The following is an 8,861-nucleotide window of genomic DNA, read 5'->3' on the forward strand; positions in this document are numbered from 1 at the left end:
GAGCATCAGAGTTAGGGAAGGTAATGTGGTACAAAACAGACCAAAGAGAGATTTGAAACTGCCATGCTACTGGTTTTGAATATGGGGAAGAGGCCAGGGCTGAGGAATAAGGGCAGCCTTGAAGTTTGATTAGGCAAGAAAATGGATTCTCCCCTAGGGGCTCCAGAAGGAATGCAGCTCTGTAGATTCCTTGATTTTTGCCCTGTATGACCCATTTTAGACATCTGGCATCCAGAATGGTACGATAATTGATTTGTGTTGTTTTAAGCCATTAAAACCTCTTTGTGTTTGTGGCCATTTGTTACACCAGCAGTAGGACAATAGATAATAATGATCATTACCCTTGTGCTACCCATTTCACCATTGCTCCCAGGCCCTGGCATCTCATCCCAGGGACTGGACAGGCACCACATCCTGAAGACTGTCACATCTCAACTACAGTGTGCTCTGAAAATTGTTCCCAGAAGCAGAGTTTCATGGTAGAATAGGAACAGGGTTGATATTCATTTCCCCAGGAATGTCATGGCATTTGTTATGTTGCTTGTGGTTTTGATATCAATATTAATGATCCTAATGTAATCGTCATTTTATCATTTAATTGCATTTCCTTGGTGAATTAAATGACTCCCTAGCTAATTGGCATTTAAAGACAGAGTACATGCTCCTTTCACTGACTTACTTAAACACGAAAAGGTTGGAGTGATTAGCGCAGGCAAGAGCTCATTTCTAAACTATTTCAGTAGTCTTTTCACAATCTGCCAACAATTTCTATTCCAAAAGCAATATTGGCTAGGGTACTGGAAGAATGTGCTAGTATTTTCAGACAGACTGCAAACTACCAGTAAAGTTTACTGAGCAACTCTGTTACTCAAGCCACAGAGATGATAATTTTTTCTCCTGGGAAATCATATGTTCCCCTTCACTGCTATTTCTCATCCCTTCTGTGCAGGTTGTGGTGGTCAGTGTTCAGGACACAAAGTCCTAGAAATGTGGCATTGCATATTTTATCAGCTTCGCCCTCTGAATTCTAGTTCTGTTCCCAGCCAGATCTCATTCTTTCACATTGATATAACTGAGTTAAGACTCAGGTTTTAAGCAAGATATCAGGGAGCAAAGAACCACCATAATAATTTAGCAACTGTGAATAAAGAGCATCTCATATACCAGGAACCATGATAGCATTTTGTAATTATTTCATTTCTTTAATCTGAATTTTTATGTTTTCAATCTGACATTGGTTAACGTTGTTGAACTATTGGTTGGAGTCACGGTTGGGCTTGGAAAGTAAGAAGCTACAATTCCTAATAGCTAGAGAGTTTTCAGAGGAATAATGTATACTTTTGTTCTTTTTCTCTTAAGAAATGGGGCCATTCCTTGTTACAGAGGCAGAGTGTATGGCATTCTAGACCTATAGGATGGTTGATAAAAAAATGTTTTTTTGAACATATGTGTATTTGTGTGCACCCTAACAATTTGAAATAGTTTTTGTAGATTTAGGCTTTTCAAACATGTAGCATATGCATTTCTGGAATTAATACTGTTTACCCTGGTTGTGCCTCCATCAGTTCATTCATTCATACATTTATTAACTAAATACATATTTAGCAGTGTTGTTGAGCACACTTCTGAGTATTATGAATATTATGTGAACAAAACAAAGTTGTTTCTTTCATGAAGTTCATATCCTAGTGAAAGAAACGATCAATAACGACAAGAAAACTCACATATGGTTAGATGGTGATAATTCTTATCTGGGAAAATAAAGCAGAGAAGAAGAAAGGGAGAAACAGACACATACATCAGAGAAAGCTTTTCTTGAGGTGGTGATGTTTGAGCAGAAACCTGAATGAAGTGAGAGTAGCCGGCCATGTTTCTCTATGGGAGAAGAGAGTTCTAGGCTGAGGACTGGCAACTGCAAAGGCAATTCTGATGTAGGAGAGTGTCTAAGGCCATTGTCCTAGGTTAGGTTGCCCATGCTGTCTTATAAGTTATTCGTTATGGAAGCACTTGCAGAAGGAATCTGTAAGGGAGTCTAGGAGGTAGGAAAGGAAAGAGTAAGAATTTACGCAAAGTGCTGGCCCTAGCTTCGTCTTTCCTGGAGCTTATCCTACACTTCGGGGAACCAGGGAGGAAGTCAACTCCCCTAGATTCCAGGTCTCTGTTAGGATAGGCGAGAGGATTAGCTCCATATGCCCAGGGGCAGTCCTTTAAACGAAGTCTCAGGGGTCAGCCATTAGAGGATAAGGCTCACAGAGGCTGGGCAATGAGCACAAGAACAACAAAGAGATAGAAAAGGGTCTGGAAAAACCATCAACTGTGTCTGCTAGAGACAGCGTACTGAAGCACAGTGCGACAGTGTACAGAGCAGAGAATCAGAGAGCCCTGTCAAGGAGGCAGTCAGGAGCCAGACCATAGAAGGGCTTCAGAATTTTATAAGTGCTAGGAAACCAGAGGTATTTGGAACAATAGAGTGGCATGATCTGATTGACATTTTTAAAAGATCGTTAGACTGTAGTGTGAATCATAGACTTGGTGGAATAAGAGTAGAAGAATTTAGACTTGCTAGGAGGCTATTAGAGAATTCTGGGGGGATTATGACCGTGGACCTGCACTGCTTGTCCAACATAGAACCCACTGGTCAAATATGCTTACTGACAATTGAAATGTAGCTCCTTTAAACGAACATGCTCTGTAAGTGTAAGTATGCATCAGACTTCAAGGGCTTAATAGAAAATAATGTAAAAGGTCTGACTAATATCTATTTTGTATTAACTACATGTTGAAATGATATATTTTTCTCAAATAATTGCTCAAATGGATGAAATAAAGCATTAATAAATATGTTAATAAAATGCTATTAAATATGTTATTCAATGGCTTCTTCTTACTTTTTTTATTTTATTTTTTTGGCTTCTTTCTTTTTTTTTAATTTTTATTATTATACTTTAGGTTTTAGGGTACATGTGCACAATGTGCAGGTTTGTTACATATGTATCCATGTGCCATGTTGTTTTGCTGCACCCATTAACTCGTCATTTAGCATTAGGTATATCTCCTAATGCTGTCCCTACCCCCTCCCCACACCACACAACAGTCCCCGGAGTGTGATGTTCCCCTTCCTGTGTCCATGAGTTCTCATTGTTCAATTCCTACCAATGAGTGAGAACATGCGGTGTTTGGTTTTTTGTCCTTGCGATAGTTTACTGAGAATGATGGTTTCCAGTTTCATCCATGTCCCTACAAAGGACATGAACTCATCATTTTTTATGGCTGCATAATATTCTATGATGTATATGTGCCACATTTTCTTAATCCAGTCTATTGTTGTTGGATATTTGAGTTGGTTCCAAGTCTTTGCTATTGTGAATAGTGCCGCAATAAACATACGTGTGCATGTGTCTTTATAGCAGCACGATTTATAGTCCTTTGGGTATATACCCAGTAATGGGATGGCTGGGTCAAATGGTATTTCTAGTTCTAGATCCCTGAGGAATCGCCACACTGACTTCCACAATGGTTGAACTAGTTTACAGTCCCACCAACAGTGTAAAAGTGTTCCTATTTCTCCACATCCTCTCCAGCACCTGTTGTTTCCTGACTTTTTAATGATGGCCATTCTAACTGGTGTGAGATGGTATCTCATTGTGGTTTTGATTTGCATTTCTCTGATGGCCAGTGATGATGAGCATTTTTTCATGTGTTTTTTGGCTGCATAAATGTCTTCTTTTGAGAAGTGTCTGTTCATGTCCTTTGCCCAATTTTTGATGGGGTTGTTTGTTTTTTTTTTGTAAATTTGTTTGAGTTCATTGTAGATTCTGGATATTAGCCCTTTGTCAGATGAGTAGGTTGCAAAAATTTTCTCCCATTCTGTAGGTTGCCTGTTCACTCTGATGGTAGTTTCATTTGCTGTGCAGAAGCTCTTTAGTTTAATTAGATCCCATTTGTCAATTTTGGCTTTTGTTGCCATTGCTTTTGGTGTTTTAGACATGAAGTCCTTGCCCACGCCTATGTTCTGAATGGTATTGCCTAGGTTTTCTTATAGGATTTTAATGGTTTTAGGTCTAACATGTAAGTCTTTAATCCATCTTGAATTAATTTTTGTATAAGGTATAAGGAAGGGATCCAGTTTCAGCTTTCTACATATGGCTAGCCAGTTTTCCCAGCACCATTTATTAAATAGGGAATCCTTTCCCCATTTCTTGTTTTTGTCAGGTTTGTCAAAGATCAGATAGTTGTTGATATGCGGCATCATTTCTGAGGGCTCTGTTCTGTTCCATTCATCTATGTCTCTGTTGTGGTACCAGTACCATGCTGTTTTGGTTACTGTAGCCTTGTAGTATAGTTTGAAGTCAGGTAGGGTGATGCCTCCAGCTTTGTTCTTTTGGCTTAGGATTGACTTGGCGATGCGGGCTCTTTTTTGGTTCCATATGAACTTTAAAGTAGTTTTTTCCAATTCTGTGAAGAAAGTCATTGGTAGCTTGATGGGGATGGCATTGAATCTATAAATTACCTTGGGCAGTATGGCCATTTTCACGTATTGATTCTTCCAACCCATGAGCATGGAATGTTCTTCCATTTGTTTGTATCCTCTTTTATTTCATTGAGCAGTGGTTTGTAGTTCTCCTTGAAGAGGTCCTTCACATCCCTTGTAAGTTGGATTCCTAGGTATTTTATTCTCTTTGAAGCAATTGTGAATGGGAGTTCACTCATGATTTGGCTCTCTGTTTGTCTGTGATTGGTGTACAAGAAAGTTTGTGATTTTTGTACATTGATTTTGTATCCTGAGACTTTGCTGAAGTTGCTTATCAGCTTAAGGAGATTTTGGGCTGAGACAATGGGGTTTTCTAGATATACAATCAGATCATCTGCAAACAGGGACAATTTGACTTCCTCTTTTCCTAATTGAATACCCTTTATTTCCTTCTCCTGCCTGATTACCCTGGCCAGAACTTCCAGCACTATGTTGAACAGGAGTGGTGAGGGAGGGCATCCCTGTCTTGTGCCAGTTTTCAAAGGGAACGCTTCCAGTTTTTGTCCATTCAGTATGATATTGGCTGTGGGTTTGTCATAGATAGCTCTTATTATTTTGAGATATGTCCCATCAATACCTAATTTATTGAGGGTTTTTAGCATGAAGGGTTGTTGAATTTTGTCAAAGGCCTTTTCTGCATCTATTTAGATAATCATGTGGTTTTTGTCTTTGGTTCTGTTTATATGCTGGATTACATTTATTGATTTGCGTATGTTGAACCAGCCTTGCATCCCAGGGATGAAGTCCACTTGATCATGGTGGATAAGCTTTTTGATGTGCTGCTGGATTCAGTTTGCCAGTATTTTATTGAGGATTTTTGCATCAATGTTCGTCAAGGATATTGGTCTGAAATTCTCTTTTTTGGTTATGTCTCTGCCAGGCTTTGGTATCAGGATGATGCTGGCTTCATAAAATGTTTTAGGGAGGATTCCCTCTTTTTCTGTCTATTGGAATAGTTTCAGAAGGAATGGTACCAGTTTCTCCTTGTACCTCTGGTAGAATTCGGCTATGAATCCATCAGGTCCTGGACTCTTTTTGGTTGGTAAGCTATTGATTATTGCCACAATTTCAGAACCTGTTATTGGTCTATTCAGAGATTCAACTTCTTCCTGGTTTAGTCTTGGGAGGGTGTATTTGTTGAGGAATTTATCCATTTCTTCTAGATTTTCTAATTTATTTGCATAGAGGTGTTTGTAGTATTCTCTGATGGTAGATTGTATTTCTGTGGGATCAGTGGTGATATCCCCTTTTTCATTTTTTATTGCATCTATTTGATTCTTCTCTCTTTTTTTCTTTATTAGTCTTGCTAGCAGTCTATCGATTTTGTTGATCTTTTCAAAAAACCAGCTCCTGGATTCATTAATTTTTTGAAGGGTTTTTTGTGTCTCTATTTCCTTCAGTTCTGCTCTGATTTTAGTTATTTCTAGCCTTCTGCTAGCTTTTGAATGTGTTTGCTCTTGCTTTTCTAGTTCTTTTAATTGTGATGTTAGGGTGTCAATCTTGGATCTTTCCTGCTTTCTCTTGTGGGCATTTAGTGCTATAAATTTCCCTCTACACACTGCTTTGAATGTGTCCCAGAGATTCTGGTATGTTGTATCTTTGTTCTCGTTGGTTTCAAAGAACATCTTTATTTCTGCCTTCATTTCATTATGTACCCAATAGTCATTCAGGAGCAGGTTGTTCTGTTTCCATGTAGTTGAGCAGTTTTGAGTGAGTTTCTTAATCCTGAGTTCTAGTTTGATTGCACTGTGGTCTGAGACACAGTTTTTTATAATTTCTATTCTTTTACATTTGCTGAGGAGACCTTTACTTCCAAGTATGTGGTCAATTTTGGAATAGGTGTGGTGTCGTGCTGAAAAAAATGTATATTCTGTTGATTTGGGGTGGAGAGTTCTGTAGATGTCTATTAGGTCCACTTTGTGCAGAGCTGAGTTCAATTCCTGGACATCCTTGTTAACTTTCTGTCTCATTGATCTGTCTCATGTTGACAGTGGGGTGTTAAAATCTCCCATTATTATTGTGTGGGAGTTTAAGTCCCTTTGTAGGTCACTCAGGACTTGCTTTATGAATCTGGGTGCTCCTGTGTTGGGTACCTATATATTTAGGATAGTTAGCTCTTCTTGTTGAATTGATCCCTTTACCATTATGGAATGGCCTTCTTTGTCTCTTTTGATCTTTGTTGGTTTAAAGTCTATTTTATCAGAGACTAGGATTGCAACCCCTGCCTTTTTTTGTTTTCCATTTGCTTGATAGATCTTCCTCCATCCTTTTATTTTGAGTCTATGTGTGTCTCTGCACATGAGATGGGTTTCCTGAATACAGCACACTGATGGGTCCTGACTCCTTATCCAGTTTGCCAGTCTGTGTCTTTTAATTGGAGTATTTAGCCCATTTACATTTAAAGTTAATATTGTTATGTGTGAATCTGATCCTGTCATTATGATGTTAGTTGGTTATTTTGCTCGTTAGTTGAGGCAGTTTCTTCCTAGCTTCGATGGTCTTTACAATTTGGCATGTTTTTGCAGGGGCTGGTACCGGTTGTTCCTTTCCATGTTTAGTGCTTCCTTTAGGAGCTCTTTTAGGGCAGGCCTGGTGGTGACAAAATCACTCAGCATTTGCTTGTCTATAAAGTATTTTATTTCTCCTTCACTTATGAAGCTTAGTTTGGCTGGATATGAAATTCTGGGTTGAAAATTCTTTTCTTCAAGAATGTTGAATATCGGCCCCCACTCTCTTCTGGCTTGTAGAGTTTCTGCGGAGAGATCAGCTGTTAGTCTGATGGGCTTCCCTTTGTGGGTAACCCGCCCTTTCTCTCTGGCTGCCCTTAACATCTTTTCCTTCATTTCAACTTTGGTGAATCTGACAATTATGTGTCTTGGAGTTGCTCTTCTCGAGGAGTATCTTTGTGGCGTTCTCTGTATTTCCTGAATCTGAATGTTGGCCTGCCTTGCTAGATTGGGGAAGTTCTCCTGGATAATATCTTGCAGAGTGTTTTCCAACTTGGTTCCATTCTCCCCGTCATTTTCAGGTACACCAATCAGACGTAGGTTTGGTCTTTTCACGTAGTCCCAAATTTCTTGGAGGCTTTGTTCATTTCTTTTTATTCTTTTTTCTCTAAACTTCCCTTCTCACTTCATTTCATTCATTTCATCTTCCATCAGTGATACCCTTTCTTCCAGTTGATCGCATCTGTTACCGAGGCTTCTGCAATCTTCGCATAGTTCTCGATACTTGGCTTTCAGCTCCATCAGCTCCTTTAAGCCCTTCTCTCCACTGGTTATTCTAGTTATCCATTCGTCTAATTTTTTTTCAAAGTTTTTAACTTCTTTGCTATTGTTTTGAATTTCCTCCCATAGCTCGGAGTAGTTTGATTGTCTGAAGCCTTCTTCTCTTAACTCATCAAAGTCATCCTCTATCCAGCTTTGTTCCATTGCTGGTGAGGAACTGTGTTCCTTTGGAGGAGGAGAGGCGCTCTGCTTTTTAGAGTTTCCAGTTTTTTTGCTCTGTTTTTTCCCCGTCTTTGTGGTTTTATCTACTTTTGGTCTTTGATGATGGTGATGTACAGATGGGTTTTTGGTGTGGATGTCCTTTCTGTTTGTTAGTTTTCCTTCTACCAGACAGGACCCTCAGCTGCAGGTCTGTTGGAGTTTACTAGAGGTCCACTCCAGACCCTGTTTGGCTGGGTGTCAGCAGCAGTGGCTGCAGAACAGTGGATTTTCGTGAGACCACAAATTCAGCTGTCTGATAGTTCCCCTGGAAGTTTTGTCTCAGAGGAGTACTGGGCCGAGTGAGGTGTCAGTCTGTCTCTACTGGGGGGTGCCTCCCAGTTAGGCTGCTCGGGGGTGAGGGACCCACTTTAGGAGGCAGTCTGTCCGTTCTCAGATCTCCAGCTGTGTGCTGGGAGATCCACTACTCTCTTCAAAGCTGTCAGTCAGACAGGGACATTTAAGTCTGCAGAGGTTCCTGCTGAATTTTTGTTTGTCTGTGCCCTGCCCCCAGAGGTGGAGCCTACAGAGGCAGGCAGGCCTCCTTGAGCTGTGGTGGGCTCCACCCATTTCGAGCTTCCTGGCTGCTTTGTTTACCTAAGCAAGCCTGGGCAATGGCGGGCCCCCCTCCCCTAGCCTCGCAGCCGCCTTGCAGTTTGATCTCAGACTGCTGTGCTAGCAATCAGCGAGACTCCGTGGGCATAGGACCCTCCAAGCCAGGTGCGGGACACAATCTCTTAGTGTGCCGTTTTCCAGGCCCGTTGGAAAAGCACAGTATTAGGGTGGGACTGACCCGATTTTCCAGGTGCCGTCTGTCACCCCTTTCTTTGACTAGGAAAGGGAAC

The sequence above is a fragment of the Nomascus leucogenys genome, chromosome 8 (genome assembly GCF_006542625.1).
Source record: "Nomascus leucogenys isolate Asia chromosome 8, Asia_NLE_v1, whole genome shotgun sequence".
Taxonomy (NCBI): domain Eukaryota; kingdom Metazoa; phylum Chordata; class Mammalia; order Primates; family Hylobatidae; genus Nomascus; species Nomascus leucogenys.